The sequence below is a fragment of the Entelurus aequoreus genome, linkage group LG12, assembly GCF_033978785.1.
Source record: "Entelurus aequoreus isolate RoL-2023_Sb linkage group LG12, RoL_Eaeq_v1.1, whole genome shotgun sequence".
NCBI classification, from domain to species: Eukaryota; Metazoa; Chordata; class Actinopteri; order Syngnathiformes; family Syngnathidae; genus Entelurus; species Entelurus aequoreus.
The window spans coordinates 4,958,787-4,984,766 of NC_084742.1; the positions used below are offsets into that span (position 1 = coordinate 4,958,787).

Sequence of the window (25,980 nt, forward strand, 5' to 3'; positions counted from 1 at the left end):
CTAAATGTGTGTTGGATGAAGAGAGCAGTTATGATTTTGGTTTACAGAGTAAACAACTAAGAACTAAGGTTTTGGGCATTTTTTTCTCTAAACGCATACATTTGTCTGAATATGGCTAAGGACACGCATTATTGTGGGTTTCTTGGACGTCGGCTTCATCGTTAGAGGAAAAATCTAATCTGTGGGAGAGAATCTCTCTGCCATTATCAAGTATGTTTTTTTTGCGAGTAGTCAGCTTGAAGCGTCCCTCTGTCTCCGACTCCCTCATTGTCAAGTGACATGAGTGTGTGTGTCTGTTGTGATTTTGCTTCCTGGTTTCGATGACCCGCCCTATCTTGCCTCTGTAATATTTCACCCTAACCTTAGCCAATTGTGTTCTCATTCATCCAGGTCATTGTATTTTCTCCGTCATTTTTCTGGCCTGGATTCGCTACCTCGCTGCATGGGTCTAAAAGTAGCTAAGCTACAGGAATCGCTACTCGTTCAAAAAAAAGCTACTGAAAAATATGGTTACGCTACATAGCTTCGCTACCTGTAGCTTGTTATTGGCCATCACTGGGAACATAATATATACTAATAGGGATGTCCGATAATATCGGACTGCCGATATTATCGGCCAATAAATGCTTTAAAATGTAATATCGGAAATTATCGGTATCTGTTTCAAAAAGTAAAATTTATGACTTTTTAAAACGCCGCTGTGTACACGGACGTAGGGAGAAGTACAGAGCGCCAATAAACCTTAAAGGCACTGCCTTTGCGTGCCGGCCCCTTCACATAATATCTACGGCTTTTCACACACATAAGTGAATGCAAGGCATACTTGGTCAACAGCCATACAGGTCACACTGAGTGTGGCCGAATAAACAACTTTAACACTGTTACAAACATGCGCTACACTGTGAACCCACACCGAAACAAGAATGACAAACACATTTCGGGAGAACATCCGCACCGTAACACAACATAAACACAACAGCACAAATACCCAGAACCCCTTGCAGCACTAACTCTTGCGGGACGCTACAATATACACCCCCCGCCACCCCTTCCCCCCCACACCTCAACCCCGCATGTACCAAATTCCAAGCTGCTGTTTTGAGGCATGTTAAAAAAAAATAATGCACTTTGTGACTTCAATAATAAATATGGCAGTGCCATGTTGGCATTTTTTTTCCCCATAACTTGAGTTGATTTATTTTGGAAAACCTTGTTACATTGTTTAATGCATCCAGCGGGGCATCACAACAAAATTAGGCATAATAATGTGTTAATTCCACGACTGTATATATATCGGTAGATATCGGAATCGGTAATTAAGCCACAAATGTTGGAGAAAAAAAAAAAAAAAAAGTTGGTACTATTTCTAAATACAAAATAATGCCACGTTAATTAAAATGCAAAGTAAAGCCTATTTAATAGAAATATTATTTGTTACAACATTACGCCCCCCCCCCGCCCCCCCCTGCACGGTGCGCCCCCTCCCTTCCCTCCCTTCAACACAAGATGTCAAAACGGCCAAAACTGTCAGGTGCCCAGGGAAGAAAAAAGAGAAAAGAGGAGGAGAAACGAGAAAAATACAGAGGTAGCAGGTAGGTAACGTTAGCCTACATGAAATTATTTGTCTGTTACAGAATGTGACAGTAACCTGGCTTTTTTAGCATTAAGCTAATGTTACATGATTCAGCAATTGCTAATCAATAAATAGCTAGTTCTGTTTTAACGTCGGGTTAATATTGTGGAGGGGGCTAAATTGTTATGGAAAACAATAATGTAACGTTAGGTAATTACAGTACTCCCACCTTACATTCCTCAGGGACATTTGTATTAGATCTTTTAAGCAGGTGTTTTTTGTTTACATTGTTATTGCCTTCTGGTTAGCTAATGTTTGTTAATTCCACGACTGTATATATATATCGGTAGATATCGGAATCGGTAATTAAGAGTTGGACAATATCGAATATCGGCAAAAAAGCCATTATCGGACATCTCTATATACAAGTTGTAGCTGCTGACAGAAGCACATTGTATATATGTTATATAATTTCATAGTTGGTTAGAATAAATAAATACAATGTATAAATATAAGTTCATATTTACATAAAATGTGATTAAAAATGTATTTCCTTTGGTAATTTCATGCAAGTATATGTTAACTTTATTTTTGTTACAAAACCCATGTAAATTGGAGAGGAACATATTTTTTTGTTCCGGTTTGGTCACATTGTTGGGGGGGACAATAAATATGTGACGGAATAAGAGAAGCAGCATGAGACAGCAAGAAAGACGTTAATGGAGTCTCGGCTTGAAAAGAACCTTTATTCCCTCAGAGTTTGTGAGGCCAATGAGGTATGTTTCTTTCTGATATGTATGTGAAATCAATGTGTTTTATGTTATTGGATGTCAGACTAATTGTAAGTTCTGTTTTTCTTATTTATTAGTTCTGACGGCATTATTTCGGCATTATTTCGGCATTATTTGGCATCGTTGATACGAGAAGAAGGCGTGGCAGAAAATAAATGTCTGTTTGAGAAAAAATAACAACTTGAGCCTTGATTAAGACCTCGGAGGGAGTAACACAAGTAAAATTCTCCCTCTCTTGAATGGGGTTAATTAAAAATATATATCTATATTTGTTGTTGTGGTTTGCACCGATGCAACAACTGCACTACATCACACGTGGAGCTGTTTCAAGAAGCACAATTATAGCACCAACAGTGCCCCTACAGCAGTGGTTCTCAAACTTTTTTTTGTCATCCCCCACTTTGGACAAGGGGGAGTTTTCAAGCCCCACCTGCCTCCATCACCCCAACAGAACGCTAATGCCAAGCTTAACATTTTCAAATTTATCGAACATCAAGTAACATCAAGTTTTATACATTCAAACTCAATAACATAAAATAAAATCAAGTTTAATAATAAATAAAATAACTGTGCAGCTGTGGTATAACTTGCATCAAGTTCAATATCAAATAAAATAACTTGCATCAATTCAATAATAAATAAAACAAAAGTGTTATAACTTGCATCAAGTTCAATAATAAATCAAAAAAAGTGTTATAACTTGCATCAAGTTCAATAATAAATCAAATAACTTGCATCAAGTTCAATAATAAATAAAACAAGTGTTATAACTTGCATCAAGTTCAATAATAAATCAAATAAAAGTGTTATAACTTGCATCAAGTTCAATAATAAATCAAATAAAAGTGTTATAACTTGCATCAAGTTCAATAATAAATCAAATAAAAGTGTTATAACTTGCATCAAGTTCAATAATAAATCAAATAAGTGTTATAACTTGCATCAAGTTCAATAATAAATCAAAAAAAGTGTTATAACTTGCATCAAGTTCAATAATAAATCAAATAAAAGTGTTATAACTTGCATCAAGTTCAATAATAAATCAAAAAAAGTGTTATAACTTGCATCAAGTTCAATAATAAATAAAAAAAAGTGTTATAACTTGCATCAAGTTCAATAATAAAACAAATAAGTGTTATAACTTGCATCAAGTTCAATAATAAATCAAAAAAAGTGTTATAACTTGCATCAAGTTCAATAGTAAAACAAATAAAAGTGTTATAACTTGCATCAAGTTCAATAATAAATCAAAAAAAGTGTTATAACTTGCATCAAGTTCAATAATAAAACAAATAAGTGTTATAACTTGCATCAAGTTCAATAATAAATAAAACAAGTGTTATAACTTGCATCAAGTTCAATAATAAATCAAAAAAAGTGTTATAACTTGCATCAAGTTCAATAATAAATCAAATAAAAGTGTTATAACTTGCATCAAGTTCAATAATAAATCAAAAAAAGTGTTATAACTTGCATCAAGTTCAATAATAAATCAAAAAAAGTGTTATAACTTGCATCAAGTTCAATAATAAAACAAATAAGTGTTATAACTTGCATCAAGTTCAATAATAAATAAAACAAAAGTGTTATAACTTGCATCAAGTTCAATAATAAATCAAAAAAAGTGTTCACAATGTTATGTCAGACCCACTCGACATCCGTTGCTTTCGGTCTCCCCTAGAGGGGGGGGTTACCCACATATGCGGTCCTCTCCAAGGTTTCTCATAGTCATTCACCGACGTCCCACTGGGGTGAGTTTTTCCTTGCCCGTATGTGGGCTCTGTACCGAGGATGTCGTTGTGGCTTGTACAGCCCTTTGAGACACTTGTGATTTAGGGCTATATAAATAAACATTGATTGATTGATTGATTGATTGATTGATTATAACTTGCATCAAGTTCAATAACAAATCAAATAAAAGTGTTATAACTTGCATCAAGTTCAATAATAAATCAAATAACTTGCATCAAGTTCAATAATAAATGAAAATAAAAGTGCCACTTTGCAATCTTTGCCAAAGAAAGGAGGACAGGGCAAGTGAACATGAGTTTTACAGTACTCCAGCATTAGTGGCTGCAATGAGCCTGTTTTGCACTGCACAGCTTTTCAAATGGGGGTTGCAGGCTTGACACTGCCACTGTTAAAACCTCATTGAATTCGGGGCTGAGCTGCCTTGACGCGAGTGTTTCCCGGTGAATGACACATTGTGTCCAATGCGCATTTGGCGCAACCCTCTTTATTAGAGCCCGCAGCCCGTTTCTTGACTTTGCCATGCGCGCCATCAGAGCAAAAGCCCACACAGTTTTCCCATTTAAGGTGGTGTTCTTTGAGGAAACTGTCCATTATCTTGAACAGCTCATCAGCAGTGGCTCTATTTTTGATGTATTTGCAAAACAGCAAATCCTCGCACAGTGACTCGCCATTCACAAAGCTTCCGCTTAGCCCCGCCTTCATTAGTTACTGTTGCTATGTCAGTAAACTGTCGCTCCTACCTAGGAATGTAAAGCCTACAGGAAAAATAAGTAATTTACATTTATCTATATAGCGGATTTCACAGACAGAATCACAGTGTGTATAGAAAATGAAAGCATAGTAAAAAAAAAAATCAAAGAATATAATAATAAAAAAATTTAAAAAATCTAAGTGAAATTTCCTCCCGTTCCTCGCGCCCCACCTGTCATGTCTCTATTCCCCACCAGTGGGGAATAGAAACGCTGCCCTACAGGAAAAAATAATGTCACAAAACACCCCCGTGAGGTATATTTTCCCCCACTCAGCATTTATTTGCCAGTGCAAGCAAATGAGTGATACGCATGGCCACACAAATCGCCAACCAACCTCACCATGTTTGAGTGAACAAACCCTTCTCACTACAAAGAGCTGCTGGTTAAGAGTCAGCGGCTGCCATCACTATTTTGGATTGTGAGTCATGGAAACAAAGCTGATTTGCAGGCCGCAAAGAGGAAAGCCCATCCTTTGTCAGCATGAAAACATAACACAGGTGCAGAGTAGAGAGTATAAGTAGTGCATTGTGTCAGCTCAGAGAGCCGCACCGTATCCAACATGTGACCCTGAACCTGCAGCAAGTTCATGCTGATGATGCAAACAATCTGTACAGTCCGTTACCACTTATCCTCCTTTTCTCTGCTTAAAATTGTAAATAATTCCTTATTTTAATGTTAACTTAAAGGCCTACTGAAAGCCACTACTACCGACCACGCAGTCTGATAGTTTATATATCAATGATGAAATCTTAACATTGCAACACATGCCAATACGGCCGGGTTAACTTATAAAGTGACATTTTAAATTTCCCGCGAAACTTCCGGTTGAAAACGTCTATGTATGATGACGTATGCGCGTGACGTCAATCGTTGAAGCGGAAGTATTCGGACACCATTGTATCCAATACAAAAAAGCTCTGTTTTCATCCCATAATTCCACAGTATTCTGGACATCTGTGTTGGTGAATCTTTTGCAGTTTGTTTAATGAACAATGGAGACTGCAAAGAAGAAAGCTGTAGGTGGGATCGGTGTATTAGCGGCTGGCTGCAGCAACACAACCAGGAGGACTTTGACTTGGATAGCAGACGCGCTATCCGACGCTAACCGCATCGATGATCGGGTGAAGTCCTTCGTCGATCGCTAAAACGCAGCAGATGAGGGCTGGCTGGCGTACGTGGATAGCTAATGTTTTTAGCATAGCTCTGTGAGGTCCCGTAGCTAAGTTAGCTTCAATGGCGTCGTTAGCAACAGCATTGTTAAGCTTCGCCAGGCTGGAAAGCATTAACCGTGTAGTTACATGTCCACGGTTTAATAGTATTGTTGATTTTCTGTCCATCCTTCCAGTCAGGGGTTTATTTCTTTTGCTTCTATCTGCAGTTAAGCCCGATGCTATCACGTTAGCTCCGTAGCTAAAGTGCTTCGCCGATGTATTGTCGTGGGGATAAAAGTCACCGTGAATGTCCATTTCGCGTTCTCGACTCTCATTTTCAAGAGGATATAGTATCCCAGGTGGTTTAAAATACAAATCCGTGATCCACAATAGAAAAAGGAGAAAGTGTGGAATCCAATGAGCCAGCTTGTACCTAAGTTACGGTCAGTGCGAAAAAAGATACGTCCTTCACTCTCACGTTCCTCATCCACAAATCTTTCATCCTCGCTCAAATTAATGGGGTAATCGTCACTTTCTCGGTCCGAATCGCTCTCGCAAACAATGGGGAAATGTGAGGAGCCTTTCAACCTGTGACGTCACGCTACTTCCGGTACAGGCAAGGCTTTTTTTTATCAGCGACCAAAAGTTGCGAACTTTATCGTCGATGTTCTCTACTAAATCCTTTCAGCAAAAATATGGCAATATCGCGAAATGATCAAGTATGACACATAGAATGGACCTGCTATCCCCGTTTAAATAAATAAAAATTCATTTCAGTAGGCCTTTAAATAGAAAGGGGTTTGATGGCGCTATCTGCAGGGGGGAAAAAAAGAGTGCACCAGCTATGAATCCAGCAGAGGGCGCAGACTCAAGTCGGTTCACTCCATATTTTCCAGCGGGATAATGCTTTGACAAGACATGATGTGTAACTGCAGGTTTTTCAGAACAATATTAAGCCAATACTAAACTGAATTTGAAATGTTTTTTAATAACTGTGAGAGGCATATTACAGGGTTAGGATGATCAAAAATAGGCATTTAAAGGGATTTTTATGGGTGTGTCCATTAATAAAAATTTTTTGACTGCAAGGCTCTGTTTGATGGCTAAAATGCAGTCAAAATGCCACGAGTACTTATGTTGGAGTGATGAAAATAAGCAGTGCTTGGATTCAGAATGACGTCAAGTCCGCGTGGTGGTCAAGCAGCAACCGTTGTCATTGGGTACTAGCTTCCATTTAGCCTTTCTCGAATAAAAAATCCTTACCCTTGCGTTGTTTTCGGCCGTATTAAGCGATTAAATCGCGAACAGGATAAGCGTTTCCTCAGAGATCCTCGAGAGGTTTGATTGATTGATTGAGACTTTTATTAGTAGGTTGCACAGTGAAGTACATATTCCGTACAATTGACCACTAAATGGTAACACCCGAATAAGTTTTTCAACTTGTTTAAGTCGGGGTCCAAGGTAATCAAGAATGGCGGAAGAGTGCAAGATTTGATGAATAAAAGACGACAAAATGACCACACACTCCAGTACAAGGGAGCAGAGCCGAAGAATGCACGAGTTCGCAGTCTTTTCTCAGTCTCAAGTGTCTTTTCGTGTCGTTCTCGCCATTTCCGAGTCCTAAATGGCTGTCAAAGTGTACCGACTTGTCGGAGTACGTCCTCAGCCATCTACTTTCCAGGTGAGAGGCATGATGTGCGATCTACAATAAACTTCCATAAATACTTCATCTGCGTTAGCGCTTCTAATAACAATATCACTAATACTTGGTTAATATTCAAGTCACGAAATGTAAATTTGAGTATTCTTTGCACTTTTTGGATGGTTATTTATCGGGTTTTATGGGCTGAATAGAGGACCTCCCATTGGTTCTGCTGTAAGCGGACTCTTATTTAATATTTAGAATGCATTAAAAAAAATCCATCCGTCGTCATGTATTTCATAATGGTTGTGAAGGATAGGCAAAATTCCCCCAAAAAGTGCAGCTCCCCTTCATGCCACGTTTGCTACGAGTGTTCCGTAAAGCACCAACTCGGCGAGTCGAAATAAAAGAAAACAAATGTGAGCAAAACCTAAAAGAGTTAAGCTTTCACCAATCATAAATGAGTCATTCTGCACATACACAACATTGACATCTATGGTTATAGTTTGATAAAGACGGTAAAACCACGCTACTCTTAAACGACGCGTGCAATAGCAAAAAACATGGCAATAGACGTGAAGTTAAATCATGAAATGCAACCTTACACGAGCAAAAACAACGCATATTTATCCGGCAGGGCAGCACGGTGGGACACAATACGAAGGTCCTGAGTTCCTTTATTATTCGACAAATATATATATATTTTTTATAACGTTTAGGGATCAATTCCATTGCATAGTAGGATGGATTTATTTTTAATATTTAGTCCCTTGTGTACTCAGTGCGCGCTTCTGCTTGCTGTACAACAGCCATTACAGCTTGGTTGAACACCAATTACCGTATTTTTCGGACTATAAGTCGCAGTTTTTTTTCATAGTTTGGCCGGGGGTGCGACTTATACTCGTACTTGTACTTATACTGTTCAAAAGTTTGGAGTCACATTGAAATGTCCTTATTTTTGAAGGAAAAGCACTGTACTTTTCAATGAAGATAACTTTAAACTAGTCTTAACTTTAAAGAAATACACTCTATACATTGCTAATGTGCTAAATGACTATTCTAGCTGCAAATGTCTGGTTTTTGGTGCAATATCTACATAGGTGTATAGAGGCCCATTTCCAGCAACTATCACTCCAGTGTTCTAATGGTGCAATGTGTTTGCTCATTGGCTCAGAAGGCTAATTGATGATTAGAAAACCCTTGTGCAATCATGTTCACACATCTGAAAACACTTTAGCTCGTTACAGAAGCTACAAAACTGACCTTCCTTTGAGCAGATTGAGTTTCTGGAGCATCACATTTGTGGGGTCAATTAAACGCTCAAAATGGCCAGAAAAAAAGGACTTTAATCTGAAACTCGACAGTCTATTCTTGTTCTTAGAAATGAAGGCTATTCCACAAAATTCTTTGGGTGACCCCAAACTTTTGAACGGTAGTGTATGTGTGAAATTATTAACACATTGCCGTAAAATATCAAATAATATTATTTAGCTCATTCACGTAAGAGACTAGACGTATAAGATTTCATGGGATTTAGCGATTAGGAGTGACAGATTGTTTGGTAAACGTATAGCATGTTCTATATGTTATAGTTATTTGAATGACTCTTACCATAATATGTTACGTTAACATACCAGGCACGTTCTCAGTTGGTTATTTATGCCTCATATAACGTACACTTATTCAGCCTGTTGTTCACTAATCTTTATTTATTTTAAATTGCCTTTTAAATGTCTATTCTTGGTGTTGGGTTTTATCAAATAAATTTCCCCAAAAAATGCGACTTATACTCCAGTGCGACTTATATATGTTTTTTTCCTTCTTTATTATGCATTTTCGGCAGGTGCGACTTATACTCCGAAAAATACGGTAGTTTTCTTTTCCGGGAAGAAGTCACGTGTCGAAATACAAGCAATAAATGGAAATTAATGTAGCAATTGGAATGTAATATAGAAAAATAGAGTTCCTTTTTTCCCAAAAGTATTCAAATAAAAAAGTAAAAAGTGTGTTGCATTAAAACTACTCTGATGAGTACAATATTTCCAAAAAGGTACTTCAGTAAGTCTAAATGTAGCATGTTACTACCCATCACAGAATGCAACCTCCATGAATAGCAGGAATCAATCTTAACCAAATAGATAAGTATGTTTTATTCATTTATCAGAATCAGAAATAATTTATTAATCCCAGAGGGGAAATTAAGAAAAAAAAATGTAATTAATTTATCCATGTGTTCATTTATTCATTTAATTTAATGTGATTTTAATAATTTAATTTAATTATTTAGTTTTCCTATGTATTGATTTTTTTTTTACTCAATAGGCAAGTAAATACTGCGCATATAGTTGGATGCAATAAATGTTGCACATGCTACATTATTCTTATTTTGATCTTTTGAATGCAAAACACAATTAATAAAAATGTAAATCGTATTGTCAAATGATGGTAAGCTACAGTAGTAGAGGTCAATTTCCAGGATAACAGACAACAGAATAAGGGCAGCCTTTATACACTTGTTTTGTTCAGTTCAGGGGCCGTACTTATCAAGCTTCTTAGAATTACTCCTAAGAAGTCTGCTAAGAGTTGACTTAAGAGTAAATAAATTCTTCGCTGAAAGCTGCACTTAAAAGTTAGTTATCAAGCGTCTTACTCACACTTTCAGCGAAGTGTAGGACTGAATCTTAAGTGTCACACTCAGAGCTGAATTACGACATTACTATGTGCCGTAAACGCAATTTTAGGTGACGTCATTTCTGTGTCCATAGAAATGACCAATCATGGAAGGGAATCCGTTTTCTAAGAATAAAGAAATATCTTGGAAATATTTAAGTGGACAATGGGAGTGTATATTTTGACAATAAACTACAAAATAATACAAAACAAACTAGTCCCCGCCGGCACTCTAGCTACCACTCCCTCTCTTCTCTCGCCCACACACTCACTGACGTCACTCACCTCACGGCCACACACATACGCTACTGTCGTAACATTTTCTTTCCAATTCATTAATTAGGCAACTAATTTGAAACTGGTGTGGGTGGCTCTATATATACTAGCCCACTGCAGACACATGCAGAAATCAACAAGGAATCGAAAAGTATTAAATCTGTGACAAAAATAATACCCGCTCTGTCTAAACGATACCGTTTGATCAGCTGCTCGTCATCAAACAAATCCAGGACATCGTTCCACTCCCTGAACGTTCGCGCACGTCTCTCTCGCCTCAGTGCCATCCCCTGCTGGCAACTCCTAACCACTTAGACACCTCTGAAGGTCTCTTAAATATCGTGGAGAGTAGGTGTGATTCTTAGACTTAAGAACGTTGATAAAAAGCTTTTATTCTTAAGTTTGAGAGTAGGACTAAATTTCGCAAATTCTCAGGACTTAAGTGTAAAATGGCACTCTAAGAAGCTTGATAAGTACGGCCCCAGGTATTCCATGGAAAGAAAGAAAATTCTATATTTGTTGCACTTTTTATAGGATATTATCATAATGACATTTGTTGATGGTCTGTGCGAATGAGGTAGTTAATTGTGCAAACAGGATTACGACTGAAATATCCCACAAAGGTCTAATAGTAAATGTCGCTTTGTTGAAATATTTGTGAAAAAAGAACAAATGATAGAAAATGTGTGCATTAAGTAGTTAAAACATGCAGAAAACCTGCTGGGCTAAGCATATAGTACAACCTTGAGGAACACCACATAACTAAAGCTATGTCGTCATTGAGAAACGTTTGGAACTTTTTAATAACAAATGTTGGTAAATGTTCTATTAATGAATCTTGTACTAATACAAGTTATACAGGGAACCAAGGATACAACCTTTAGGAACACCAGAACATAATTGTGTTGTTTTCTACTAAAAAGTCCAGCGAAGCTCACGAAAGTCGAGTAAATCTGTCAGTGGCTACTAAATGTGAAAGTCATGCATCGGCTCCAGCTGACGCTGTGGACCAATCTCACCCCCAAGAAGAAAAAGGGACGCCGTGAGAGACGAGCGCTGACAGCTGCTGACAGATCGCTCGCTCTGGTTCTTGGGGGTGCGCTTATATGCACTTGGTTGAACGCCAAACTCAAACGGTCCCATATTGCTGGTCTGCTATACACCTGGGCTTCAGCTCAAACCGACGACGGGCGGCGTTTTCGCAGAGGTAATTGTGGTTTAAATCAATTCCAGTCAGCAAGGGTTTGACCCCTGGAGCCACTCAGGGGAATATATCTCTGTACAAACACAAATGTCATATGTTTTTGGTCATGGTGCAGGAAACACTCTTATTTTTTTTACAACTGTCAACAAAGTTATAACTTGGTATCTTTAGAACTTTAAATGTATGATACAATGTTTATTCTCATCTAAAACAGCATTGCATAAACTTTATTGCCTATTAAAAGCAACCACCAATTTGAGTGACATCTTTCCAGAGATTTATTCACCTCATTTGAAGGGTTTCTGAACCGCATTTGAAAGTCCTCTGAGTTTGTGCGCGCTAATTACATGATTTATGGAGTAATGCAGGGTGGAGTGGAGGTGCGGTAACCTGAATGTCAGTCAAAATCAGTCAGAGTGGAAAGTGTAGTGTCATTTTGATACCTTCTGCCACACCCATCAATCAAACAGGCTGTTATAAACGTTCTGTACATCAATCAAACGGATTACTATAGACTTCTTGTACATCCCAAACGGACTACTGTGGACTTATTGTACATCACGAATTGACTTCTATAGACTTTGTGTATATCAGTCAAATGGGATACTACAGACTTTAAGTAGACCGCAAACAGACTATGGATTTTATCTACATCAATTAAACAGATTACTATTGACTGAATTCTTGTACATCCCAAACGGACTACTATGGACTTTTTGTACATCCCAAATTGACTTCTATAGATTTGGTGTCCATCAGTCAAATGGGCTACTATAGACATTCTGTAGATCGCAAACTGACTACTGTGGATTTTATCTACATCAATAAAATGGGTTACTCTGATCACAGACTGCTATAATCTTTTTGTACATAACAGACTACAATAGACTTCATTTCATCAGTGAAACTGGCTGCTATGAACTGACTGTACTCCACAAACGGACTACTATGGACTTTTTGTACATCACAAACAGACTATAGTACTATGGGCTTTCTGTACATCAATGAATACGTCAGTGAAACGAGCTACTGCAGACTTTCTGTACATCACAAACTAACGACACTATGAACTTTCTGTAAATCAGTCAAGTGGAATACTATGGACTTTATCTACATCAATCAAACGGGCTACTATGGACTTTTTGTACACCACACATTGATTACTATGGACTTTAAGTACACCAGTCTAATGGCCTACTATGGACTTTTTGTATATCACTAACTGACTATTATGGACTTTCTGCACATCGGTCAAATGGGCTACTATGGACTTTATCTACATCAATTAAACGGGCTTCTATATACTTTTTGTACGTCACAAACTGACTACTATGGACTTTTTGTACTTCACAAACGGACTATAGTACTATGGGCTTTCTGTACATCAACGGATACGTCAGTGAAACGAGCTACTGCAGACTTTCTGTACATCACAAACTAAGGACATACTATGAACTTTCTGTAAATCAGTCAAATGGAATACTATGGACTTTATCTACATCAATCAAACGCGCTACCATGGACTTTTTGTACACCACACATTGATTACTATGGACTTTAAGTACACCAGTCTAATGGCCTACTATGGACTTTTTGTATATCACTAACTGACTATTATGGACTTTCTGCACATCGGTCAAATGGGCTACTATGGACATTATCTACATCAATTAAACGGGCTACTATAGACTTTTTGTACGTCACAAACTGACTACTATGGACTTTTTGTAAATCAGTCAGACAGTCTACTATGGTTTTCTGTTGATCAATCACAGGGGCTACTATTGACTTTTTGTACATCACAAACGGGCTACCATGAACTTTTTCTACATCACAAACTCATTACTATAAACATTATGTATGTCAGTAAAATGGGCAACTATGGATTTTCTGCTTATCAATCAAATGGACTACACTGCAAAAAGTCAGTGTTCAAAAACAAAAATGAGGAGTATTTTATTTGAACTAAGCAAAAGTATCTGCCAATAGAACAAGAAAATTCGGCTTGTCAAGACTTTCCAAAACAAGTCAAATGAGCTAACCTCAATGAACCACAAAATACCTTAAAAGAAGTATATTCTCACTAATAACAAGTGCACTTTTCTTGGTAGAAAAAAAAGAGACCTTTTTGCTCAATATGTTGAAAAATATTCTTAAATTAAGTAAATGCTAGTGCCATTATCTTGACATAATGATATGCGCTCGGCATCATTTTTCTTTTCATGCTTGAAGTAAGAAATGATTACTTTAAAAAAGTACTTTTATACTTGTGAGTGTTGATGACACAGCTTTGCAACAGTTGATATTCTAGTTTCAAGCATGTTTTACTCAATATAGGTCAGAAAATCTCAGCAACAAGCTGTAATATCTTACTGAGATCATTTAGGACCAAAACCCTTGAAACAAGTAAAACACTCTAACATAAAATCTGCTTAGTGAGAAGAATTATCTTATCATGGACCCCGACTTAAACAAGTTGAAAAACTTATTGGGGGTGTTACCATTTAGTGGTCAATTGTACGGAATATGTACTTCACTGTGCAACCTACTAATAAAAGTCTCAATCAATCAATCAATCAAATCAGACATAAAATAAGCAAATATCACCCTTATTTGAGATATTTAATCTTACTTAGATTTCAGTTTTTGCAGTGTACTATGGACTTTGTGTGAATCAGTGAAGCAAACTACCTTTCTGTACTGCTAAAAAGGTTTGGACATTATCTTGTGTAATGTGATATTGCATATATATTTTGCAAGATTGTGTGGGAATATTCACCATTAATGCTTATGCAGTATTCCCCAGTGGGTACAATTATAGCACCTACTCCATTAATGTGAGTCACTGTGTTTAATGAAGTGGATGCTGCAAGTGAGGAGTGCAAGGAAGGAGAGAAAAAAAATCGGGGAAGAAATGTATTACCCAACAGCTTGTTGTCCCCGCTTGCAGGTGCAACATCCAGCTGCGGCGCTGCCATGCATGCCAGCGGCCTGAATCATTTCCCCCGCCCTGACGTTGAGCCACCAAAGCAGCACATTGGGAATGCTGAAAATTGCAATTCCCACCGAAATAGCCTGTGAATGCTGAGGCAAGCTTTCACCATTTTACCAAAAAACTGTAAATTATGGTACAATGATTATACAACCCTTTGGTGCACGGATTATGATAAATCCGGTTTTGTTTTTATTCAGTCTTCAGTGTTGTTATTACGCTCTATGCATGATAAAAATCTAACCATTTTTTTTAAACATTGTTCAAGGAGTTAGCAAAATGTACAATAGTGTGGACAACATGCATCAGAGGTTTATTTGATAAAACATATTTTCAAGAAAGAACGCACAAAATAAGGTTTTGTGAACACTCACTCCCCTTGCAGCTTGGGGTTTACGGGAGTCGGCGGGACACGCGTGGTGCGGCGGTCACGTCTTTCTAGATGCCCTTACTTCAGGGGTCACCAACCTTTTTGAAAGCAAGAGCTACTTCTTGGGTAGTGATTAATGCGAAGGGCTACCAGTTTGATACACACTTAAATAAATTGCCAAAAATAGCCAATTTGCTCAATTTACCTTCTAAATCTATGTTATTATTAATAATTAATGAGATTTACACTTAATTAAATGGTTTAAAAGAGAAGAAAACACGAAAAAAATGACAGTTAAATTTTGAAACATAGTTTATCTTCAATTTCGACTCTTTAAAATTCAAAATTAAACCGAAAAAAAGAAGAGAAAAACTAGCTAATTTGAATCTTTTTGAAAAAATTAAAAAAAGAATTTATGGAACATCATTAGTAATTTTTCCTGATTAAGATTAATTTTAGAATTTTGATGACATGTTTTAAATAGGTTAAAATCCAATCTGCACTTTGTTAGAATATATAACAAATTGGACCAAGCTATATTTCTAACAAAGACAAATTATTATTTCTTCTAGATTTTCCAGAACAACAATTTTAAAAGAAATTCAAAAGACTTTGAAATAAGATTTAAATTTGATTCTACAGATTTTCTAGATTTGCCAGAATATTTTTTTTTTGAAATTTAACATAATAAGTTTGAAGAAATATTTCAAATATTCTTTGTCGAAAAAACAGAAGCTAAAATGAAGAATTAAATTAAAATGTATTTATTATTCTTTACAATAATAAAAAAAAAATTTACTTGAACATTTATTTAAATTGTCAGGAAAGAAGAGGAAGGAATTTAAAAGGTAAAAAGGTATATGTCATTAAAAATCCTAAAATCATTTTTAAGGTTGCATTTTTTCTCTAAAATTATCTTTCTGAAAGTTATAAGAAGCAAAGTAAAAAAATTAATGAATTTATTTAAACAAGTGAAGACCAAGTCTTTAAAATATTTTCTTGGATTTTCAAATTCTATTTGAGTTTTGTCTCTCTTAGAATTAAAAATGTCGGGCAAAGCGAGACCAGCTTGCTAGTAAATAAATAAAATTTAAAAAATAGAGGCAGCTCACTGGTAAGTGCTGCTATTTGAGCTATTTTTACAACAGGCCGGCAGGCTACTCATCTGGTCCTTACGGGCTACCTGGTGCCCGCGGGCACCGCGTTTGGTGACCCCTGCCTTACTTACTAACACAAAAATTTAAAAAAATGCCAACACGCTAAAGTTAGCATGCTAACAGTTAACATGTATCAAGTACGAAGTTATATGACTCTAAGGTGTACGACTGTAATATTAGCTAAAAAAGTTAGCATGCTAACGTTAGCATGTTAAAGGGTCAGGCTTAGACACCCAATTCAATCCAATCATTTCAGTTTTTTTTTACAAATGCTTTTGAAACTCTGAATAATGTTTTGAACTTTCTGCATAATGTTTTAAAGGCCTACTGAAATAATTTTTTTTTATTTAAACGGGAATAGCAGATCCATTCTATGTGTCATACTTGATCATTTCGCGATATTGCCATATTTTTGCTGAAAGGATTTAGTAGAGAAAATCGACGATAAAGTTCGCAACTTTTGCTCGCTGATAAAAAAAAACCTTGCCTGTACCGGAAGTAGCGTGACGTCACAAGCGGTAGTGCTGCTCACAATTCCCCGTTGTTTACAATGGAGCGAGAGATATTAGGAGCGAGAAAGTGATGATTACCCCATTAATTTGAGCGAGGATGAACGATTCGTGGATGAGGAACGTTAGAGTGAAGAACTAGAGAGGCAGTGCAGGACGTATCTTTTTTCGCTCTGACCGTAACTTAGGTACAAGCTGGCTCATTGGATTCCACACTCTCCTTTTTCTATTGTGGATCACGGATTTGTATTTTAAACCACCTCGGATACTATATCCTCTTGAAAATGAGAGTCGAGCACGCGAAATGGACATTTGTGACTTTTATCTCCACGACAATACATCGGTGACACACTTAGCTACTGAGCTAACGTGATAGCATCCTTCTCAAATGCAGATAGAAACAAAAGAAATAAACCCCTGACTGGAAGGATAGACAGAAGATCAACAATACTACTATCAGGAGACACCGAACCAAACACTGGACATGTAAATACACATTACGGTTAATGTGTATTCGACGCCTGTCGAAGCCTAGCAATGCTGTTGCTAACGACGCTAACTTAACAACAGGACCTAGTCAGAGCTATGATAAAAACATTAGCGCTCCACCTACGCCAGCCAGCCCTCCTCAGCTCAACACCCGTGCTCACCTGCGTTCCAGCGTTTGACGATGCGGTCGGTGGCCCGGAGACGTAGGAAGTCAAGGTGAGTTCGCCGCTAGCGCGTCTGCTATCCAAGTCAAAGTCCTCCTTGTTGTGTTGCTACAGCCACCCGCATCCCACCTACAACGTTCTTCTTTGCAGCCTCCATTGCAAAAGATTCACCAACACAGATGTCCAGAATACTGTGGAATTTTGTGGAAGAAAACAGAGCTCTGTGTATTGTGTCCAAAAGGGTCCAAACACTTCCGTGGATCTCTCGACGTCACGCGCATACGTCATCCTCCAAAGGCGTTTTGAACCGGAAGTTTAGCGGGAAATTTAAAATGTCACTTTATAAGTTAACCCGGCCGTATTGGCATGTGTTGCAATGTTAAGATTTCATCATTGATATATAAACTATCAGACTGCGTGGTCGCTAGTAGTGGCTTTCAGTAGGCCTTTAATGTTCCAATTAGGCCTGCTGAAATGACATTTTTTTATTCAAACGGGGATAGCAGATCCATTCTATGTGTCATACTTGATCATTTCGCGATATTGCCATATTTTTGCTGAAAGGATTTAGTAGAGAACAACGACGATAAAGTTCGCAACTTTTGGTCTCTGATAAAAAAAAAAAGCCTTGCCCCTACCGGAAGTAGCGTAGTAGTTGTTCGCTTCCTCATATTTTCCTATTGTTTTCAACGCAGCTAGAGCGATTCGGACCGAGAAAGTGACGATTACCCCATTAATTTGAGCGAGGATGAAAGATTTGTGGATGAGGAACGTTAGTGACGGACTAGAATGCAGTGCAAAACATATCTTTTTTTCGCTCTGACCGTAACTTAGGTACAAGCTGGCTCATTGGATTCCACACTCTCCTTTTTCTATTGTGGATCAAGGATTTGTATTTTAAACCACCTCGGATACTATATAGTCTTGAAAATGAGAGTCGAAAACGCGAAATGGACATTCACAGTGACTTTTATGTCCATGACAATACATCGGCGAAGCTCTTTAGCTACTGAGCTAACGTGATAGCATCTGGCTCAAATGCAGATAGAAACAAAATAAATAAATCCCTGACTGGAAGGATAGACAGAAGATCAACAATACTATTAAACCATGGACATGTAACTACACGGTTAATAATTCTCAGCCTGGCAAAGCTTAACAATGCTGTTGCTAACGACGCTGAAGCTAACTTAGCAACTTAGCAACCGGACCTCACAGAGCTATGATAAAACATTAGCTCTCCACCTACGCCAGCCAGCCCTCATCTTCCCATCAACACCCGTGCTCACCTGCGTTCCAGCGATCGACGGCGCGACGAAGGACTTCACCCGTTTACAGATGCGGTTGGCGGCTAGCGTTGGCTAGCGCGTCTGCTATCCAAGTAAGTCCTCCTTGTTGTGTTGCTACAGCCAGCCGCTAATACACCGATCCCACCTACAACTTTCTTCTTTGCAGTCTCCATTGTTCATTGAACAAATTGCAAAAGATTCACCAACACAGATGTCCAGAATACTGTGGAATTATGAGATGAAAACAGCTTTTTGTATTGGCTTCAATGGGGTACCAATACTCCTGTTTCACTGGCTACGTCACGCGCATACGTCATCATCCAAAGGCGTTTTCAACCGGAAGTTTAGCGGGAAATTTAAAATGTCACTTTATAAGTTCACCCGGCCGTATTGGCATGTGTTGCAATGTTAAGATTTCATCATTGATATATAAACTATCAGACTGCGTGGTCGGTAGTAGTGGCTTTCAGTAGGCCTTTAAACCTAATGTTTCTACACTTTTAAACAATCATTTAAACAAACACATTGCTTGTCAAAATGAATAGAGTCATTTTAAATTAAATGCAGGTAAATGAAATAGCGAATTAACCATTCGGATAAACATTTAAAACTAACTAAACTGGAATAAACTTCCTGAAGATGTCAGACTTTCCCCAACTCTGACTACTTTTAAAACTAGACTGAAAACTTCTATGTTCACCTTAGCTTTCAGCTAAATCTTTTCATCTTTTAACTTTTAACGTCCGCACTGTTTTTATTTTTATTGTCTGCATTTTAATTTTGCTTTTATTTTCTTTCATTTCACTTTGTTGTCTGTGAAGCACTTGGAGTCTGACTTGTGTATGAAAAGCGCTATACAAATAAAGTTGCCTTGCCTTGCCTAAACAAATTCAACAAAATAACCATTTTAAATTAATTAAAGAATTAACTTAAATCAATTGAATAGTACAAGCAGATTAAATGAACTGAACTAAATCCATTCAAAAATTAGAGTAATTAAAGGGAATAAAGAAACTACAAGTTCTAAATTCAAGCTTAACTTTTAGCAAGTTAAACAAACATGAATTTATCCTTTAACTTTGCATTAATCTTTTGTACTTTTACCTTCAAACATTAAACCATAAGCTTTGACTTTAAACCTTTTAACTTTAACCATTTGCCATTTTAACTTAAGCTTAAACCATTTACGTGTGCTTTAAACTTTAAACGACTTGCTTTTAACTCGTCAAACTGAAATGCAGTAATGCAGTGGCTCAACTTGAACCCAGCAGTTCAAACAAACAAATTAAGATAGTTGAGTAAACAAATTAAGAAGCAAGTTAAGCATATCAAAGTAAGCATTTCGATCGTCGTCAAATGAACAAGCATATTCACCGACCTTTGGTGTGTTTGGAGAAACTTGTAGAGTAGATCTTGCGGTTGTGGCTGCTTGCTGTTATTCCTTGCATGCAACTTGTTTGGTGAATGAATCTGACTGAACCTCCATTCCTTCTCAGGTGCCTTCAATCAGTAATTTGGCAGCAATTTTCCCTTGGCATTCTGAGAATTGTAGTTCTCAATTGTTTTGACCATGTAGTTTTCCACCTTGTAGGGCATGGATGGACTCTTGACTGACCCTTCTGAGTTTTTAACTCCACACCTACCATTCTCAGTTACGGATTAGGTTTGTACTCCCACTGCTATCTGGGTATTTAAACTGTACCATGACTCAAAGTAGCTTTGTATATAGCTTTAAGAAGCCTACGATTTTTTGGATTAAGTATTACACTCCAGGGTTTCCCACACATTCATTTATTTGTGGCGGCCTGCCACGAAAAAATTATGTCCGCCACAAAAAAAAATTAAAACAAATTTTTTTTATTTTTTTTGGTCCTGTCCAGCTTCTCAGGCAAATCATATAGTTGATGTAGATGCCCATATAGGCTGTTCATATTTACTTTACAAAAGAGAAGTGTAGGATACTTCTCTTGTTGCCTTATTTGTATTTGACTTTATTAAATGTATTTATATTAGAAACACAACATGTGTATATAACAAAGGGTGCAAAGTCTGCAGGCAGTAGGAAACACATGGTTAAGTGTAGGGAGTAAAACTGATGGCAGTCTAAAGTTCAAGATTTTTGGAGCTCTTTGTTCAGTGGATCAGATGTTTGATGAAGCTCTGTGTCTATCTACCACCACTACTGTTTTCTGTTTATTTGTTACTGACTGTGGCAGGACACCTCTGCCTCTGTTTCACTTTATGTTGCTGGTAAATAATATGGTTGTAGTAGTAGGCTGAAGTTAAATGATTTAGTATGCACTAATTAAAGGGGCAGAGCTTTGAGACATTTTAGCTTTTATATTTTATAAGATATATTTTTTGTAAGAACCACAATTAATAAATATATTTCAGTGAATAACTTATTGTTCAAATCTGTATATAAATATGTACATAAAGTGTTGTAATTATATTGTAAAATGGATGGATGGATGGATGGACGTTTAAAACAAAACTGTTATTATTAATTAGTAAGTATACATTTTTTGAGCCTTTTTAGAGAAAATCATATCATTGTAGTAAATTATGCAAATTACTCGATGATGTCATGGTGACCACGCCCATAGACACGCCCCCACCACCACAGGTATCTTGGCAGTTTATGGGAAACACTGCACTCTATAAATGTTTAACATCAACATTCATTTTAAAGTGTGATAGATAATGTGTTGGTAATGTTAAGAATAGTTAATATATTTACTAACATTGAAACATGATGCAACGCTCATTTTAATATTACTGCACAAAAGGTTATATGCAGGTATAACAAGTACATTCGGGCATACTTGCCTACCCTCCCGATTTTCCCGGGAGACTCCCGAATTTCAGTGCCCCTGCCCAAAATCTTCCGGGGCAACCGTTCTCCCGAATTTCTCCCGATTTCCACCCGAACAACAACATTGGGGGCGTGCCTTAAAGGCGCTGCCTTTAGCGTCCTCTACAACTAGCGTCCTCTACAACCTGCCGTCACGTCCGCTTTTACTCCATACAAACAGCATGCCAGCCCAGGCACATTCTGTATGCGGCTTTTACACACACACACACAAGTGAATGCAATGCATACTTGATCAACAGCCATACAGGTCACACTGAGGGTGACAGTATAAACAACTAAAACACTGTTACAAATATGCGCCACACTGTGAACCCACACCAAACAAGAATGACAAACACATATCGGGAGAACATCCGCACCGTAACACAACATAAACACAACAAAACAAATACCCAGAACCCCTGGCAGCACTAACTCTTCCGGGACGCTACAATATACACCCCCCCCCCCCCCTGCTACCACCATCTCCCGAACTCGGAGGTCTCAAAGTTGGCAAATATGCATTCGGGACTGCCAAATATCGAACCCATATAATTTATTTGATGCACATAACATGCCACCAGTACATGTAAATTGGTCACCGGTGCATGAATACATTAACATGAACATGGCGCCATCATACCATATAACTAGTCAGCCTACCATTCTCAGTTACCATTTAGTTACAGTCAAAGTAGCCTTGTTTATAGCTTAAATGTCCTGAGACAAAAACATTCAATTTAAAGTGTAATGGATAAGATAATTTATTAATAGTTAGGCCTGAGTGATGTGTGGACAGTACAATTTACTCTGTTCTCTGCTTGCTCCGTCATACTTTTTGCCCCCATGAGCTTCCATAGCTCTTGCTGGCCCCTTTACTTCCTTAGCGGAGATCTACAAGCCTGGTAAAACATGGATAAGACTAATGGTAACGAGAGCGAGACGTTTGTTTTAAAGAAAAGAAAAGTGTTGCCGCAACCACAACAAACTCCACCTAAGAAGCAGCTTTCTGCGGTGGAATCGTGTATGATGAGAAACGCAAAAGCACAACAAACTTATTTCGGCATCGGAAACAGCACCGAGCCGAGTGCGGGAAAAGCAACTCTCTACGAGGTTGAACAAGACCGCAACCACAACAAACTCCACCTAAGAAGCAGCTTTCTGTGGTGGAATGGTGTGTGATGAGAAAGGAGAACAATGCACAGAGGGATGACTAAAGCAGTCGTTCTGGACAGCTCGTACGCTCGCGTGCAGCTGCAAAACTCTCTGGAATTAGAACGCATTTAATCAACACATTGATATATTTCACGTGCAATAAAGTGTACATTGTCTTTGACATCAGTACACACTAACAAGGAACCCAGGATACTTCATGGAAAAAACTGTTTATCCACTTACTAAAACTATTTAGTCATCTCAATGTTTTACTTGTTCATTTATTTGCATAAAATGTACGATACTGCAATTTTATTCACAAAATAATTTTAATCAAGACAGATGTTTTAAGTTTGCCTGTATTGATCTGATTGATTTGTATTGAATAATATTGAAAGGATTTAGTAGAGAAAATCGACGATAAAGTTCGCAACTTTTGCTCGCTGATAAAAAAAAGCCTTGCCTGTAGCGGAAGTAGCGTGACGTCACAGGAGCTAGTATTCCTCACAATTCCCCGTTGTTTACAATGGAGCGAGAGAGATTCGGACCGAGAAAGTGATGATTACCCCATTAATTTGAGCGAGGATGAAAGATTCGTAGATGAGGAACGTTACAGTGAATATCTTGAGAGGCAGTGATGGACGTATCTTTTTTCGCTCTGACCGTAACTTAGGTACAAGCTGGCTCATTGGATTCCACACTCTCCTTTTTCTATTGTAGATCACAGATTTGTATTTTAAACCACCTGGGATACTATATCCTCTTGAAAATGAGAGTCGAGAACACGAAATGGACATTCAGTGCCTTTTATCTCCACGACAATACATCGGCGAAATGCTTTAGCTACGAGCTAACGTGATAGCATCTTGCTTTAACTGCATATAGAAACAAAAAAAATAAACCCCTGACTGGAAGGATAGATAGAAAATCAACAATACTATTAAACCGTGGACATGTAAATACACGGTTAATGCTTTCCAGGCTGGCGAAGGTTAACAATGCTGTGCTAACGACGCCATTGAAGCTAACTTAGCAACCGGACTGCACAGAGCTATGCTAAAAACATTAGCTCTCCACCTACGCCAGCCAGCCCTCATTTGCTCATCAACACCCGTGCTCACCTGCGTTCCAGCGATCGGCAGAAGGACGAAGGACTTCACCCGATGCGTTTGGCGGCCCGGAGACGTAGGAAGTCAAGGTGAAGTCGGCGGCTAGCGCGGCTAGCGCTCCAACAAAGTCCTCCTGGTTGTGTTGCTGTAGTCCGCTGCTAATACACCGATCCCACCTACAACTGTCTTCTTTGCAGCCTTCATTGTTCATTAAAAAAATTGCAAAAGATGTCCAGAATACTGTGGAATTATGAAATGAAAACAGAGCTTTTTGTATAGGATTCTACGGGGTACCATAACTTCCGTTACTCTGACTTCGTCACGCGCATACGTCATCATACCGCGATGTTTCAGCCGGATATTTCCCGGGAATTTTAAAATGTCACTTTATAAGTTAACCCGGCCGTATTGGCATGTGTTGCAATGTTAAGATTTCATCATTGATATATAAACTATCAGACTGCGTGGTCGCTAGTAGTGGCTTTCAGTAGGCCTTTAAAGGCCTACTGAAATGAAATTTTCTTATTTAAACGGGGATAGCAGGTCCATTCTATGTGTCATACTTGATCATTTCGCGATATTGCCATATTTTTGCTGAAAGGATTTAGTAGAGAACATCGACGATAAAGTTCGCAACTTTTGGTCGCTGATAAAAAAAGCCTTGCCTGTACCGGAAGTAGCGTGACGTCACAGGTGGTGGAGCTCCTCACATCTGCACATTGTTTACAATCGTGGTCACCAGCAGAGAGAGCGATTCGGACCGAGAAAGCGACAATTTCCCCATTAATTTGAGCGAGGATGAAAGATTTGTGGATGAGGAAAGTGAGAGTGAAGGATTAGAGGGCAGTGGAAGCGATTCAGATAGGGAAGATGCTGTGAGAGGCGGGTGGGACCTGCTATTCAGCTGGGAATGACTAAAAGAGTAAATAAACACAAGACATATATATACTCTATTAGCCACAACACAACCAGGCTTATATTTAATATGCCACAAATTAATCCGCATAACAAACACCTCCCCCCTCCCGTCCATATAATCCACCAATACAACTCAAACACCAGCACAACACACTCAATCCCACAGCCCAAAGTACCGTTCACCTCCGTAAAGTTCATACAGCACATATATTTCCCCAAAGTTACGTACGTGACATGCACATAGCGGCACGCACGTACGGGCAAGCGATCAAATGTTTGGAAGCTAAAGCTGCGTACTCATAGCGTCTGCTATCCAACTCAAAGTCCTCCTGGTTGTGTTGCTGCAGCCGGCCGCTAATACACCGCTTCCCACCTACAGCTTTCTTCTTTGCTGTCTTCATTGTTCATTAAACAAATTGCAAAAGATTCAACAACACAGATGTCCAGAATACTGTGGAATTTTGCGATGAAAACAGACGACTTAATAGCTGGACACAATGGTGTCCCAATATGTCCGCAGAATCCGTGACGTCACACGCAAACGTCATCATACCGAGACGTTTTCAGCAGAATATTTTGCGGGAAATTTAAAACTGCACTTTACTAATCTAACCCGGCCGTATTGGCATGTGTTGCAATGTTAAGATTTCATCATTGATATATAAACTATCAGACTGCGTGGTCGCTAGTAGTGGCTTTCAGTAGGCCTTTAATGATTATTGGTATCTTTATTGATTTATTACAGTTTATTTATTCACATGCAATTTTCAATGCTACATTTTTATTCAAGATGAAGTTTTAAGTCGGCACTTTATTAACCTCAATGTTGGAATTTATTTATATGCATGCAATGTTCAATGCTACATTTTTGTTTGCAGAAGTATTTAATTCAAGCAGAAGTATTGCCTCCCAGAGGAAGCTCTTAATTTACACTACCGTTCAAAAGTTTGGGGTCACCCAAACAATTTTGTGGAATAGCCTTCATTTCTAAGAACAAGAATAGACTGTCGAGTTTCAGATGAAAGTTCTCTTTTTCTGGCCATTTTGAGCGTTTAATTGACCCCACAAATGTGATGCTCCAGAAACTCAATCTGCTCAAAGGAAGGTCAGTTTTGTAGCTTCTGTAACGAGCTAAAGTGTTTTCAGATGTGTGAACATGATTG

The 25,980-nt window shown here is 38.1% G+C and overlaps 2 protein-coding genes across 4 annotated transcripts in view; both read right to left on the minus strand.

Annotated features, from left to right (window-relative positions):
* LOC133662562 (sugar phosphate exchanger 3-like) overlaps positions 1-20,282 on the minus strand; it is an 86,125-nt gene extending 65,843 nt beyond the window's left edge. Inside the window, 1 exon segment of the mRNA XM_062066677.1 lies at positions 20,160-20,282. The gene's annotated coding sequence lies outside the window, so the exon portion shown is untranslated.
* cdpf1 (cysteine rich DPF motif domain containing 1) overlaps positions 1-25,980 on the minus strand; it is a 168,920-nt gene that overhangs the window by 31,720 nt on the left and 111,220 nt on the right. The gene's annotated exons all lie outside the window — the stretch shown is intronic.